Genomic DNA, 17,265 nt, shown 5'->3' with positions numbered 1-17,265 from the left:
AACCCGTGGGTGGACATGCGTTTTGGACGCGCATCCATAACCCCTGATACAATAAGGGGATCAGTGCATCCAAAACAGGTGTCCAATCCAGTGCTTGGCTAATAGCGCTCATCACATGTAAATGCCATGTTAATGAGGCTATTAGCTAGTACCCCCCATGTAAAAAAAAAAAAAAGTGCGCCCGACGCAAACATTTTAACCCTCAAAAATTATTGCCATTCTTGGAGCTAACGTTAAGTCTTGAGGCGTCCCAAAACCTGAACAGATTTTCTGTGGTTCCTCCAAGTTAATATAATTGCGATATTAAGTAGGAGGAACCACAGAAAGCAGTAAAGAAAAAAAAAAGTCTTGACGGCATGATGGTGTTCAGGTTATGAAAACGGATGCTCACTTTACAAGCAACCATTTTTCTAACCCTGTGGCTGTCCACGGGTGATGAAAACAGATGCTCACAAAAAGCCACATCTCCTGGGCGTCTGATGCCATGGATGCGCCAGGGACGCACAATTTATCTCTAGAGCATCCTTTTAAGAGTGGCAGCTCATTTGCCTATTGCATCGAGCGCCCAAGAGAAGTGAATGTGTGCGCAGTAAAAAATGGGCGCTGAGTTTGGTCACATGCACTTTATTGCATCGGCCTGCTTGTGAGCATATACTCTACCCCCACTCCACTCTCCTTCTCCACTCCACACCTCATCCCCCCACCCTATCTCAGTCAGTGCTGGTGCAAGGGTGCTCAGCCGCTCTAGGAGGTGATGACATCACATCATCAAGTGATCTCTTGTTCTCCGTGCGGTGCAAATCGCACGGCATAAATGACTCCAGCTCCTGCAATAAATACATACCCAAAACAGGAAAAGAACTGCCAGCTCTGTGCCTCACCCGCGTCTCTCCTTGACCCTCGACGCACCTTTCTAAGCTGCCTCCCTTGCCTGCTACTCTGCCGTCCTGCAAACTTCTGGCACCCTTGGCCACCACCTCCCCTGCCTAATGCTTCCACCGGCTCTGACCTCAGTACAGCCCTCTCACTCCCCTCCATCCCACCCAGGAGCAGTTCACCGTACCCAGAGAATCACTGATAAGATGACAGGCATGTAAAGAAAAACACTCATCTCATTTCATTTATTAAACATGATTCCCTGCCTTTCATTTAACACATCAAGGCAGATTAAAAAGAATAAAATGATACATTATCATATATACTCTTGAGGTGGCTGTCTGTTATTACCAGCCACAGCAGGTCAACTGGATCCTCATACCCCTGCTGCTTCTTCCACAACCATTAAGCTACACATGCCTCTCTCACATGGCCTTCCTGCTAACCAGGAGGGCAAATGGCCTCTTCTGACCCCAGAGTAAAGTTCGAATCATAGGCAGTATCTGCAGCACAAAAGGCCTGTAAAGTTCGAATCATAGGCAGTATCTGCAGCACAAAAGACCTAAATAGCATGATCAGAGCATAGTATAGTAATTTAACTAAGGTTTCTGGCTTTATAATGTGCTGCCACTGAGTCGTAGGAGGACCCAAATAAAATATTCCTGTAGCGTATTATTATCCTGTTCTGTACTAGGAACATAGACTTCCAGGAGTTGGCAATTCCTGCAATTTCACGGGCAACCCAAAGCTCATGAAAAAAAGATTATGATTATTTATATTTTAATTAAATGCTGGGGGCTCTGCTTTCAAAAGAGGTTTTTCTATTTTGTGTCTGTGGTGAAAGTCTTTTGAAAATGAAAAACAAAAAGACTAAAATGTTTCTGAAGACATATAGTATTTATTGTTCAGGAACAATCTGACTAATCTTGATGTTGCAAGCCAGTGCCATAGCTATTTCCATCCAGCCCTAGATTTGTCACTTGGCATCCATTATGCCTGTACCTAGGGGAGGCAAGCATTTAGGGGCTGCAGGCTGGCTAAGCTGAACCTCATTCAGCGGACAAAAGCCCTCTGCTACCCTGTAACAGCCCCTTACAGGAGGTGGGGAAGTGAAAGCACCAAACGTACTTAAGGGTGGAAAAATCCTAAATCTGTCCCTGCTTACATTTACCACAAATTTACTTTCTTCTTCAGTGATTTGTTCTTTTAATAACAGATAAGTGCTCTATAGACTGAAATAGGATGAAAGAATGGTGATTTTTGGTAAATGATTTAAAAAACTCCAGACTGTACATATGTATGCTTTTGTTGTGTGTTCAGGAGACAGTCTGCATTTTGTGTCTGTGGGAAAATTGCTTAGTACATAGGGACATTAATTAGAAACAGTTATCTGCCATATGATTCTGTATGTTGAATGTTATCTTTTGTTGAGTTGTGTTTAATTTTATGCTAGAATTAATTTTACTGTGTTGATTTGATTTTACAGCTTTGTATTTGTATTAGGTTTTAATATTTTATTGCTGCTAATTTTTCTGTATCAAACCTCAAGCATTTTTAATGGAACATCATAACTGTGCGATATGCCCAAAACACAAGAGAGAGAGGGGCGGATTTTCAGAGCCCTGCTCGCCTAAATCCGCCCAAAACCGGGCGGATTTAGGCGAGCAGGGCCCTGCGCGCCGGTGAGCCTATTTTACATAGGCCTACCGGCGCGCGCAGAGCCCCGGGACTCGCGTAAGTCCCGGGGTTCTCCGAGGGGGGCGTGTCGGGAGCGTGTCGAGGGCGGGTCCAGTCGTCGCGGCGTTTAGGGGGCGTGTCGGCAGCGTTTTGGGGGCGGGTACGGGGGCGTGGCTACGTCCCAGGGCGGTCCGGGGGCGTGGCCGCGCCCTCCGTACCCGCCCCCAGGTCGCGTCCCGGCGCCCAACAGGCCCGCTGGCGCGCGGGGATTCACTTCTCCCTCCGGGAGGCGTAAATCCCCGGAGAAAGGTAAGGGGGGGGTGTAGACAGGGCCGGGCGGGTGGGTTAGGTAGAGGAAGGGAGGGGAAGGGGAGGGGAGGGCGTTAGAGGATTCCCTCCAAGGCCGCTCCGATTTCGGAGCGGCCTTGGAGGGAACGGAGGTAGGCTGCGCGGCTCGGCACGCGCCGGCTATACAGAATTCATAGCCTTGCGCGCGCCGATCCAGGATTTTAGTGGATACGCGCGGCTCCGCGCGTATCTACTAAAATCCAGCGTACTTTTGCTTGCGCCTGATGCGCCAGCAAAAGTATGCCTATTCGCGTTTTTTGAAAATCTACCCCAGAGTGTTTAACATTGTGTATGATAGCGTAACACATGTTATAATTGTGCGATATAGGGGCAGATTTTAAATACTTGCGCGAGCGCGTACTTTTGTTCGTGCAGCAGGCGCGAACAAAAGTATGCTGGATTTTATAAGATACGCGTGTAGCCGCGCGTATCTTATAAAATCCGGGGTCGGCACGCGCAAGGGGGTGCATATTTCGGAGCGGCCTTGGAGGGAACTTTCCTTCGCCCTCCCCCCACCTTCCCCTCCCTTCCCCTACCTAACCCACCCCCCCGGCCCTATCTAAACCCCCCCCTTACCTTTGTCGGCAAAGTTACGCCGTGGTCCGGTCCCGGGGGCTGTTCCGGAGGCCGCGGCCACTCCCGCGGAATGCCCCCGGGCCGAAACCACGCCCACGTCGCCGCGCCCCGCCCCCTAAACGCCACATCATCCCGCCACGTCCCCCGCCACGCCCCCGCCACGCCCCCAACAGGAAGCCCCGGGACTTACGCGCGTCCTGGGGCTCTGTGCGCGCTGGTGGCCTATGCAAAATAGGCGCGCTGGTGCGCGAGGGCCCTGCGCGCGTAAATCCGGAAGGATTTACGCGCGCAGGGGTTTTAAAATCCGCCTCATAGAGTTTAACATTGTGTGCGATCGCTTAATGCACGTTATAACTGTGCGATATGTCCTAAATATGAGCGAGAGAGAAAGATTTATACCACTGTAGGAGGGTCAACTAGTAACGCGAGGTGAGGTTTTGATGGTGGTCTAGGGTTTAGGGGGCAGTTTTACATGCACAGTCAGAGGTACAAACAGCACAGTACACTCAACCTAGTTTGATGCACTTTCTACCTAGCTGTTATCAAGCTTGGTCCAGAGTACAATGTACAATTCTCTTCTTTGTGTACCTTTCCTCACTCCAAATCACATCAAATCTTCACTGATGTGTACTGTGCTGTTCGTACCTCTGACTGTGCATGTAAAACTGGTCCCCGAATCCTAGAACACCACCAAAACCTCACCTCAAGTTACTAGTTGACCCTCCTATAGTGGTATAAATATTTGACTAATATGAAAGCCTTATCTCTCTCTCTCTCTCCAGCAGCAGCCAAATATATTGCAGGTGCAAAAAATGTAATGCATGTTGTAATAAAATACCTATGTGAAGCGGTAAAATAGTGCGCAATGCAGTAACTAAAAAATTACACTAACCATGCCCTTTTTTTTATTGCGGGTACTATTCATACAGAATTTATAGCAAAATGATAAATCTCAGCCCAAGTATTGGTCCCCTGTCTAACATAAAAGATAAAATCATGGCTAATATGTGTATAGTACATCTAAATTTCACAGTCCAGGATATTAAAAGGGTTAATATCACTAAAGAACATTTCTGGGGAACTAGTCTGTTGCTGGTTGTCAGAGACAGAAAAAGACATAAAAGTGGCACAAAGCTAGTCACATTGGTGTTAATTTTGTAACAACCCTCATAAATTAGATGTCAAGTATTGTGCATAAGTAACACTAATTTTCATGCAAAGTATGTATGTATGCATATGACTGTACTTTCCCTTTGAAAATTATTCTGTCTAAACTGTCATACCTGCTAAATATTGCACAAAAGTTTTTCAAGAAAATTTATGCTCAAACTTTTGAAAATGCAGAATTACGTGTATAAGTGCAAAATGCTCCCCAGCATCAACTCCAGAAATGCTTATGCCCAATCCATGTAAACCCATGGGGTGAATTTTAAAAGCCTGGTGTGTGCCAAAGCCGGGAGAGCCGCGCAGAAGTTAGGCTAGTGCGTGCCATGCGGATTTCAAAAGGCCCCGCATGTGCACATAGCTCCCAATGCACAGAAAAGTTTTATTCAGAAAAAGGGGGGGGGGGGGGGTGGGGCCGTGGATGTGGTCTGGGAAGGACATGGGCATTCCAGGATTTATGAATGGAACCCGCATGTAAAAATGTACGCACAGAAGCGCATGCAACTTTACGTCTGCTATGGATGACGTGCAAGTCCTAAAGCAAAAAAAACCAAAAACAAACTAGGATAGTCATCGGGGTTTTAAGGTTCAGGGCTAATAGGGTAAAAGGGAGGCTAATTAACTAGAGGAATTGCCAGATATTTGTAGCCTGGATTGGCCACTATTGGAAACAGGATGCTGGGCTTGATGGACCCTTGGTCTGACCCAGTATGGCAACTTCTTACGTTCTTATGAGCTGGAGAAAAGACAGCTGAGGTGGGATATAATAGAGGTCTATAAAACCATGGAAAGCTAGAACAGGAAAATGTGAATCAGTTACTTACTCTTTTGGATAACAAAAGGACTAGGAGGCACGTCATGAACTTAGCAAGTAGCACATTTAAAACAAATCTGAGAAAATTCTTTTTCACTCAATGCACACTTAAGCTCTAGAATTTGTTGCCAGAGGATGTGGTTAGTGCAGTTAGTGTAGCTGGGTTTAAAAACCGTTTGGATAAGTTCTTGGAGAAGTTCATTAACTGCTATTAATCAAGTTGACATACGGGTAGATTTAAAAAAAATACGCACACGAGTCCATGTGCGCGTGATTTTATAAAATGCTCGCGCCAGTCTCCCCTAGTTCTCTTCTAGTCTGCTCCAATTAAGGAGTAGGCTGGGAGGGAACTTTCCCACCCGTCTACCTACCCTGCCTCCCTCCCTCTTCCTCTCTCCTCATCAACCCCTTTGAAGACCCTACCTTTTTGCTTTTTTTCTTGTTTTTGAACTTACTCCAGCTCCTGAGCTGGAATAAGTTGCACATGATCCCGCAACACAGTGGCAAATGGCCGTTGTACTAGTGGCCTTCAGCTCCACCTCTCCCCGCCCCCGGTCCGCCCCTCCCCACTCCCAGGACCGCCACTTGGAAGAGGCCTGGCTCTTGTGCGCATAATAGGGGTTATGTGTGTGGCCGGGCCTCTTCTAATATGCGTACAGTATGTGCAAGGCCCAGCCGTGCGCGTAATCCCTGTTTTCCCTGCACGCAGGTGATTAAAAATCAGGCCTTTAGGGAATAGCCACTGCTATTACTGGCATTACTAGCATGGAATCTACTTAGTGTTTGGGTACTTGCCGGGAACTTGTAACCTGGATTGGCCACTGTTGGAAACTGTTGGAAACAGGATGCTGGGCTTGATGGACCCTTGATTTGACCCAGGATGGCAACGTCTTATGTTCATATGTTCTTAGTATGTTCTTCTTATGAAGTCCTATTCTTTACCGTGGTGAACTGGGAACGAACTGGGGAAACTGATAATTGCATCGACGTGTATATCTACTAAAGTCCCCCCCTTATGTGGTAGAGGTGGCATTTGCGTGCACAACTGCACATATGCACAGCCATATAAAATTGTGCGCAAATGAATGCACGTACAGCCTATTTTATACAGTATGCGCATGTACGAGCATATGTTAGAAAATGGCGTGTCTTTTGGTGCGAACCAGCATACGTGCGTATATGTGCACCTGCATGCCAGTATCAAAGTTACTGTCTATGGGGCTGATGCAATATTTGTGTGCAGAAAACGGGCACTCAGTGTTGAATGCCCGCTTTCATAATGCACGCCCAACCACCTGTCCTAGGCACGCGATGTAAATTAGGGGTCAAGCAAGAAAGAAGGCACTAGGAAAATGTATGCATCCTTGGCAACGGGTGCATGGAGAGTTGGTTGTCAAGTAGGTTTGGAAAATGGACGCTCAATCTACGAGCATCTGTTTTCTCCTTCTACAATCATAGACATGCATGGACTGTGTATTTTGTGTGTGTCTATTGGGTGTCCAGAATTTTTTTTTCCAAAAACCGTTTTTTTACCTAAATCTGCTTTATTTTGGTGTCTCCTACTTGGTGTCACTACCATACTATTAGGAGGAATCACAGAAAGCATGATTTTTCTTTTTCTTCAATGCGCCCTTGAGCATGGCATATACCTTTACGCTAGCTCCAGGCTGGCATAACATTTTCCCAGTTGCAATGGTCCATTGGTGACACGGGAAATTTTTTGCATTCTGGATATTAGCTAATAGCCTCATCTACATGGAATTTACATGTGATGAGCGCTATTAGCTACGCAATGATTTGGATGCACATTTTGGACGCGCTAATCCCTGTATTGCATCGAGGATTATGGACGTGCATCCACAATGCACCTCCAATTGCCTGTTAAATCATGTGCTAGCTGCTGCACATGGTATTGAATTGGCCCCTATGTGTGTACATGGCCTATGCACATAAGCTTACCTGCATATTGGGCAGGCACTTTTGCATAAGTTCTTTTCAAGGCATAAAACACTGTTTTTAACCACAGCAGTCCCTATGAAAATTAACCTGAGTTTAGTATGTTAACACCACCCTTATAATGTCAGAGCTAAGCTTATCACAGAATTTTTGAAACCTGTCCTTCTAGCCATTCAGCTAGTCATATTTTCATGGTAATCATAATAAATATGCATGAGATACATTGCAGCTGCAGTATATGCAGATTTATGTAATTTACCTCATGTGTATTCATGGTGGATATTCAGAAAGTCTGATTGGCTGTGGGTTCATTAGGACAGGTTTGGGAAACCCTGGCTATGATAAAAGAAATTTAAGGACATATTTTTAGTTAGTACTGAATGGCATTATCACCCACATTATATCTCAAAGGGGAGAGTTGAAAGTATTTTGGCATGTAGCTGCAGATATATTGCTTGTCGCTTGAGGCAGGCCATAAGCCAAAACAAGACCCTGTAGGAAACTTCTGAGACTTTTCTAGCTGGTAGGATACTACTGGAACGCTTACTCTTCTGTGACATTGCTGGATGTTCATATGATCAATGTTCTCTCTGAAGTGCTTGGGAGACCGCCATCTCTCTCCCTCCTAGGAGTACTTCAGCCATCCTATGGTATAAACTTCATGGTACCAGCAGCTCCAGAAGACTATAGGTTAGAGATGTGAATCGTGTCCTCGATCATCTTAACGATCGATTTCGGCTGGGAGGGGGAGGGAATCGTATTGTTGCCGTTTGGGAGTGTAAACTATCGTGAAAATCGTTAAAATCGTGAGCCGGCACACTAAAACCCCCTAAAACCCACCCCCGACCCTTTAAATTAAATCCCCCACCCTCCCGAACCCCCCCTCCAAATGCTTTAAATTACCTGGGGATCCAGCGGTGGTCCAGAACGGTGGTGGTCCGGAATGGCCCCCTCAATTGAATCCTGTTGTCTTCAGCCGGCGCCATTTTGCAAAATGGCCGCCGCAAAATGGCAGCGGCCATAGACAAAAACGATTCGACGCAGGAGGTCGTTCCGGACCCCCGCTGGACTTTTGGCAAGTCTTGTGGGGGTCAGGAGGCCCCCCCACGCTGGCCAAAAGTTCCTGGGAGTCCAGCGTGGTTCAGGAAGCGATTTCTTGCCGCAAATCGTTTTCCGTACGGAAAATGGCGCCGGCAGGAGATCGACTGCAGGAGGTCGTTCAGCGGGGGTTCCGGACCGCCGCTGAACGACCTCCTGCAGTCGATCTCCTGCCGGCGCCATTTTCTGTACGGAAAACGATTCGCGGCAAGAAATCACTTCCTGAACCCCGCTGGACTCCCAGGAACTTTTGGCCAGCTTGGGGGGGCCTCCTGACCCCCACAAGACTTGCCAAAAGTCCAGCGGGGGTCCGGAACGACCTCCCGCGTCGAATCGTTTTTGTCTATGGCCGCCGCCATTTTGCGGCGGCCATTTTGCAAAATGGCGCCGGCTGAAGACAACAGGATTCAATTGAGGGGGCCGTTCCGGACCGCTGCCGTTCTGGACCACCGCTGGATCCCCAGGTAATTTAAAGCATTTGGGGGGGGGGTTCGGGAGGGTGGGGGATTTAATTTAAAGGGTCGGGGGTGGGTTTTAGGGGGTTTTAGTGTGCCGGTTTTCCTGCCCTCCCCCTTCCCCCGATTTACGATTTTTTAACGATAAATCGGGGGAATTGGTATTGTATCGTGGCCCTAACGATTTTTGACGATTTAAAATATATCGGACGATATTTTAAATCGTCAAAAAACGATTCACATCCCTACTATAGGTGCCTAATGCAGTTTAAACTGCAGGATGATTGGAGTACACTCGGTGGGTAGAAAGGCGTTGGCAGTTTCTCACGCACCTCAGAGGGAACATTGCATGTGACCTTTATTGGCTGTGGGCTGACACATACCAGTGCTGTATTCAGTGCCTGTAAGTATTTTGTGCTTTACGTGCAGTTTGAATTCAGAATTGAAGATACATGTTACCACAAAATATAGGACCCCCCCCCCCCCCCCTTAGGTAAAGAACTAGATCTGTATAGAAAGAAAATTCATTTAGAAAATGCATAATTTATATTTGGTTTATTTATTTATAGGGTCCAGGATATGTCTGTGGTTTTCTCTAATGATACCCACTTAGATTAGAAGTTGTCTGGGGAAAGGACTTGGAGAGCATCTTCATAAGGGACTCTTTGCAAGATATATACTTTTTGTTTCTATATATGTATGTTTTGCCTTTCTATGTTTAAAAATTGAATCCATTTCATAGAGCTAGGCAATTAACATCTGCCCTTTTACAGATATATCCTGTAATATGGGAACATATACAAAGGCATTTCATAGCTCAGAATTTAGAAGCAAAAGCAGGAAACTGAAGGGGTGGGGTGGAACATGGCACATCAAGGATAACCATGTCCTTCACTGATAATCCATCTAAATATTCCGCAGCAATGAGGCATCATTCACTACTTACCAGCTGATTTGGGTAGCTTCTATTGAAAGCTCTATTTAGCACTATAGTTAGGGTAGTTGATCTCCTGCAATTCCAAGGTTATGAATTGTGTTGTCTCTTTAGAAACAAAGGAGACCAAGGGCTGAGTCTGTTGGGCAGGCAGTGGTTGATTGGCAAGAATATTTGCATCTCCTTCCCCACTCCCATGCTGATTGTGCTTACATGAGAAGGAGGAGGAGAGTCATGGCACCTCCAAGCATGTCCTCCCCCTCCTCCTCTGCTACTAGGGCTAGACTGAGACTGTGAATCATGCAGAACAGAATCTATGGCAATTCAAGGGGCTGACGTAGAAATCTTCAGTATTTTCCATGGGTTAGAGGCTCATTTTTAAGAGAGTTTCCTATGGATGCTAATGAGAGCTGAGCTCATTTACAACTGTAGCAAGCTTTCATAAGAGATATTTTGCACGTTCCTAGTTGTGCCAACACACGATACTGGCCTGCAGTCCTCATAGCTGCCATGGTATTAAAAGGGGCCATGTGGCTCATCTGAAGACCCCTTACGGTCCATGTGGCTCATCTGAAGACCCATTACGGTCCATGTGGGCCTCTCACCTTAGACCCCCAACTCACTTGCAAGCTGTAAACTTAAGAAAAGAAGGTGTATTTTATGATGACCTGCCACCTTCAAGCCCCACTTCTCATCTTCCAGAATAAGCAAAAGTTAGTTGTTGCTGTCAAAGCAACACTGGACACCACCGGAGGTTTAAAATCTATCATGCTCCTGGCAGCCTTGGAGGTTTTGGAGAGTTCTGGTGGGGATTGGGGTGGGAGAATTTGTGTGGAGCACCAGGGAGCCCAGAGCCAGGCCTATAATTTTCATATCGGGGTGGGAGGGGTGGGGGGCCTTGTATAGAACATAATTTTTAAAAAATATTTAATATTTTAGTTTGGGGTTTAACATAGAAACATAGAAATGATGGCAGAAGAAGACCAAACAGCCCATCCAGTCTGCCCAGCAAGCTTCACACTTTTTTTCTTCTCATACTTATCTGTTTCTCTTGGCTCTTAGTAACCTTTTGGTTCTATTTCCCTTCCACCCTCACCATTAATGTAGAGAGCAGTATTGGAACTGCATCTAAGTGAAATATCTAGCTTAATTAGTTAGGGGTAGTTACCGCCGCAATAAGCAAGCTACACCCATGCTTATTTGTTTTCCCAGACTATGTAATTCAGTCCTTGTTGGTTGTTCTCTGTATATAGATCCACTTTTCTTTATTCCCCCTGCCGTTGAATCAGAGAGCTATGCTGGATATGCGTGAAGTATCGGTCTTCCTCCCCTGCTGTTGAAGCAGAGAGCTATGCTGGATATGCATTGAAAGTGAAGTATCGGTCTTCCTCTCCTGCCGCTGAAGCCGAGAGCTATGCTGGATATGCTTTGAAAGTGAAGTATCGGTATTCCTCCCCTGCCGTTGAAGCCGAGAGCTATGCTGGATATGCATTGAAAGTGAAGTATCAGTCTTTCTCCCCTGCCGTTGAAGCAGAGAGCTATGCTGGATATGCATTGAAAGTGAAGTATCGGTCTTTCTCCCCTGCCATTGAAGCAGAGAGCTATGCTGGATATGCATTGAAAATGAAGTATCGGTCTTTCTCCCCTGCTGTTGAAGCAGAGAGCTATGCTGGATATAGTATCAGACTTATTTGGTTTGGGGTAGTAACCGCTGTAACAAGCAAGCTACTCCCCGCTTTTTTGTGAATGCAAATCCTTTTTTCCACATTTCCTCTTGCCGTGGAAGCTTAGAGCAATGTTGGAGTCGCATTAACCGTGTGTATGTTTATTGAATAAGGGTATTATCTCCAGCTAGTAGCCGTCATTCCCGCGAGCCACCCACTCTTCATTCACGTCCTCTAGACTTTATGGATCCACAGTGTTTATCCCTCGCCCCTTTGAAGTCCTTCACAGTTCTGGTCTTCACCACTTCCTCCGGCAGGGCATTCCAGGCATCCACCACCCTACCCCAATATTTTTTTTTTTATTTAACTGGCTCTATGTTGAATAAAGCTCGTTAAGTTTAAAGTTATGTGGGTAACTTAACCCAAATACTTTTCAGATCACCAGATTACTTAATATGGACCTCATAGTAACAGGGCAGTGGGAAAACTTGATGAGTCTGCATGGGAAGATTGAGATGTTCCTACTCTCCCCAAGTCTTTTTTATTTTATTTTTTTATGTACAGGTATTTATAAACAATCCTTCCCAACGGCATAATTTTAATTCCCTGGCACGGTCCAATACCGGGAGGTACACACATGGCTGGGCCACGCGCGCACTGAGCGCATTTTCAAAGTGGCCCGGCCAAGCGTGTTTCTCCTGGTACGCGCGGAAGAGCCGGGTTTGGAAAAGGGGAGGGCTGGGGCGGCTTTTGGACGGGGCAGGGTGGGGTAGGGACCGGCCGGGACAACACCATTAGGTGCTGTCCCACTGAAGCTCGCGCCGGCAGCCAGCCACACGTGGAACTTACTGCTGCTTGGGACAGCAGCAGGTAAGATCCAAAATAAAAAAAATTGGTTAGTTGGGGGGTTGTGGGGGGGGGGGGGGGGGGGTTAGCAGTTGGGGTGGAGAGGGGAAAAGGGAGGCTGGGTAGGTAGGGGGTTAAGAAAGTTCCCTCCCAGTCCACTTCTTTATTGGAGCAGACTGGGAGGGAAGTGGGGAAGGCCCAATCGCGTTGCCGGGCGCTTCCAGATACAATTCTCCCTCTTGCGAGCACAAGTCAGCACCTGCATGCACAGGTGCATGGCCGAAATAAAATTGGGCGCGAATGTGTGTGCATGTACTAGATTTTATAACATGTACGCGTTTATGTTCGCATGTTATAAAATCGGCGCGTCCATGTGCATGCACCGAGAAACACACGCACATGGACGCCCATGCGGTTCTTTGAAAATTTACCCTTATATTTTTAGATCAGGGTGTTTAGAAAAATAAAAACATACACAGTTGAGGCAGATTTTATAAATCTGCGCACACGCGTACTTTTGTTCGCGCACCAGGCGCGAACAAGAGTACGCGGGATTTTAATAGATACGCGCGTAGAGCGTGCAAGGCTGCCCAAAATCGGCAGCCTGCGCGCGCCGAGCCGCACAGCCTGCCTCCGTTCCCTCCGAGGCCACTCCGAAATTGGAGCGGCCTCAGAAGGAACTTTCCTTCCACCCCCCTCGCACCTTCCCTTCCCTTCCCCTACCTAACCCACCCCTCCGGCCCTATCTAAACCCCTCTACCCCCTACCTTTGCGCGCGCTGGCCGGCTGCCCTGCTCCATGTTCCGGTCCCGGGGGCTGGTCCGGAGGCCGTGGCCACGCCCCCGGAATGCCCCCAGGCCGAAACCACGCTCGCGGCGCCGTTCCTGAAACGCCGCATCACTCGCGACACGCCCCCGAAACGCCGCGTCACTCCCGACACGCCCCCGACACGCCCCTCCATGCAAGCCCCGGGACTTACACGCGTCCCGGGGCTTGCGCGCGCCGCCGAGCCTATGCAAAATAGGCTCGACGCACGCGGGGGGGGGTTTGGAGTAGGTTTTCGGGGGGTATGCGCGTATCCTATGCGCGTACCCCTTTGAAAATCTACCTCATAAAATCATAATAATACTTATGCTAAATGTGCTGTTTTAAGTATCAAGAACATTTTTAATAAAAGAAACATGCCAGAGATGAACTAATCCTCATGAAGAAGCATTATCTGTTTGAAAAGCTAAGGTCTTAAAATCTTTTTTGAAGGTGTTTAAATCTTTAGCCATCCGTATATCATCAGGCAAGTTATTCCACAGTCTGGAACCAGCTATTGAAATTACTTTGTAACAGAAGTCACTGAGGTGTGCAGACCGTAGTGAAGGTGCACTTAAAAATCCTTGTAATGCTGTACTGATCCAATTTGCATCTTTGCTATTTGTAATTTTGTAGAATAATGAAATTAACTATCTTGCATTGGATGCAATATTGGATTGGTAACCAATGAAGTGATATTAATATAGGTGTAAAATGATTACAATATCTACTGCCTGTAAGTACATGAACTGCTGTTTTCTGAAGACACAGCCCTTAATTTCCTGAGGCAACTCAATGGTAGATTGAGCTAATGGACATTGCGTGCACTGGCCGATTGCCGGCATGCGATCTCTGACACAGCGGCAAATGGCCGCTGTGCCAGGAGCCGCTGACCCCACCCCCACCTCGCTCAAGACTGCCCTTCCTCACCCCCTTTTGCAAGCCCTAGGACTTACACACATCCCGGGGCTTTACGCATGCTGCCGGACGTTTTGAAAATAGGCCCAGCGCACGCAGGACGGGTTATGTGCGTAACCTTTTGAAAATCCAGCCCATAGGTTTCCTGGACTGAGCAGATGCGTTCCTCGGGATAGGGGAGGGGTATGCATACTTCTGGATTTTCAAAAGTGTGTGTGCAAATTTTCAAGACAGAATTCTGTACGTATTATAGCAGGTGTAAGTGTGCATGGATAGATTATGGGGTAGATTTTAAAAGGCACGCGTGCGTGTCCATGTGCGTGCAGTTCTCAGCGCACTTATATGGACACGCCAATTTGATAACATGAGTGCCTGATGCACGCATGTTATAAAATCTGTTGGCCATATGCACATGTATGCCGAATTTTAAAATTTGCGCTTGCAAGTGCGGGCGGCACGTGCGGAGGTGTGAGTTTTAGTAAATTATGTGCGGCAACACAATCGGGCCTTCCCCAGTTCCCTCCCAGTCCGCTCTAATTAAGGAGCGGACTGGGAGGGAACTTTCCTATCCCTAACCCTACATTTTCTTCTTCTTCCCCTCTCCACCCGACCCCTAACCTAACCCTAACTATCCCCATTTTGTTTGTTTTTTTACTTACTGCTCTTTCGGAGCAGAAGAAACTTCCACACGCCAGCCAGCTGCCGAAGCCCGCATCCCTTAACAGCGGCTACTAGCTGCTGTCCCGGCTGGCCTCCGCCCTCCCCTGCCCTCCCCTGCCCATCTCCGCCCAGACCACACCCTCCAGCCCGCCCCTTTTTCAGGGCCCAGCACTTGTGTGCGTATCAGGACTTACGAGCATGGCCGGACCTTTTTGAAAATGCGCATAGCGTGTGCAGGGCCCGGGCATACACATAAGTCCCGATTTTTACGTGCGCGGCCCTTTGAAAATTTGCCCGCGTATGTGTTAATTTTCAAAGTAGACTTATGTGCATAAGTCCACTTTGAAATTAGCAAAACTTATGCACAAATTTGCTAGCTAACATGTCTAATGTGTTGCTTGACTGGTCAGTTACTCATTTCTGGCCTCTATATATTTTGTTTAATAATATGAACACTTTATAAAACATACTAAGGTGAATTTTAAAAGCCTGGCACATGGCAAAACTGGGAGATAAGCAGGACGAACAGTAGCGATCGGTGTGAACAGGGATTCTTTACCATATCATTCCCTCCCTTACCTCTACCTCCCCTTTCGCATATTTTCTCCCCCCCTTTTCCCTCTCCCCTCACCCCTCCCCCCAACGCTGTAAATAAGTTCACATATGTAATATGTAATTTTGAACCCATATCTTTCCAATTAAGTTATCCATGCTTGCTTTCTCTTTTCTCTCGCACTTCGCTTTTTACCTTGTTCTTTTTATCCAATTATTATCCAATTTCTCCCAGTTAAACCCCCTTGTTCAATGTAATTTCCTTTCTCAGTTAATTGTGAACCGACATGATGTGTCCTACGAATGCCGGTATATAAATGTTAAATAATAATAATAATAATAATATTGGTGTTGGCCCGACTCTGGCCGAGTTTTTCTTGCGCAGGAGCTGCCTCAGGGGCCACTATAAGAACAATGTTGATTAAAAATTACACATAACTGTCATACATACACGTTGACAAATAAACATGGATGTGTGTTAATACTTATAAAATGTCATCAACTTAAAAAAGTGAAATAAAATAATGAAACATATGTAAATATTAACAATAATTTAAAATAAAATAAAGCAAATTAAAATAAAACCACACAGTGGTATACTCATATTGTAGCAATGTATGATTAGCTTTTAATATGTGACCTTATAGAACAAATAGTTCTAATATGCAATTTTTGTGTATGTGTGTATGTCTGAAATCAGAGGACGTGGTATTACCAGGAAAAAGTCATTAATGAGAAGGAATTTAAATATTCAATACCTGTACCAACGGTTGCTTGTATTATTTCACTTAAATGATATGAGAACTTCACACCATATCAATTGGAATGACTGGGAAACAGAGAGAACGCATGATGTCATATGGAAAATGTACACATACTCACATATGATAAATATAAGAGATAATAATGACAAGAAAAACAAAAGATAAAAAGTGAAAGAAATTTAACATGAGGCTCTAAAAATATGTAATATGTAATAACATGATAAAAATATAAATAAATAATAAAATGAATAAATGAGCAAGCAATAAAAGTAAAGACTCAAGCCAAAAGAATGATCATTGTGAGCTATGAGCATTAACATAACATAAAAATATAATTAATGGATTTTTCACTTACTGGTAAGTTGATTCAACATAGAACAAACAATTTGTCCTTTAAAGTGTAGCGGTGTTTTCTTTGAAAAAAGGCCACACTCTGGGGTACATTTTAAAACATAGCGCACGCGCGTACTTTTGTTCGCGCACCAGGCACGAACAAAAGTACGCCGGATTTTATAAGATATGCACGTAGCCGCGTGTATCTTATAAAATCCGGGGTTGGCGCGCGCAAGGGGGTGCACATTTGTGTAACTTGCGCGCGCCGAGCCCTGCACGTGTTGCCCATTCCCTCCACCTCCCCCCACCTTCCCCTCCCTTCCCCTACCTAACCCACCCCCCCGGCCCTATCTAAACCCCCCCTACCTTTGTCACACAAGTTACGCCTGTAACTTTGCGCGCACCGGGCTGGCTGCCGCGCGCCATGTTCCGGTCTGGAGGCTGGTCCGGTCACTCTCTGATCTGGCTCTGATCTGGCTCGTTATGGTTAAAATACAATATCTGCAAAAATTGAATAGGTTTAAAAGTGTGTGTATATGTATGTTAAAACCGCTACAACTTACATCATATTAAAAACTATGAGGTTACTGGAAAGTGCCCACTATACAAAAATATGAGTCAAAAAATTTCTTTAGGATTTTGGATTGTAAAATCCAAGTTTAAAAATCTGATGAAAAAAAGCCCTGATACTGAAGAGTGAATTGCAATAGAAAGAATATATATATAGGGAAATAATCTATAAAAATTGAAACTCAAAAGCCAAAATTCAAGTATTGAAATAAATAAGTGAAAAAAGTAAAAAATAAAAAATAGGTAAAAAAATTGT

Source organism: Rhinatrema bivittatum, chromosome 5 (genome assembly GCF_901001135.1).
Source record: "Rhinatrema bivittatum chromosome 5, aRhiBiv1.1, whole genome shotgun sequence".
Classification (NCBI taxonomy): domain Eukaryota; kingdom Metazoa; phylum Chordata; class Amphibia; order Gymnophiona; family Rhinatrematidae; genus Rhinatrema; species Rhinatrema bivittatum.
Note: the sequence above shows the minus strand (reverse complement) of the source record.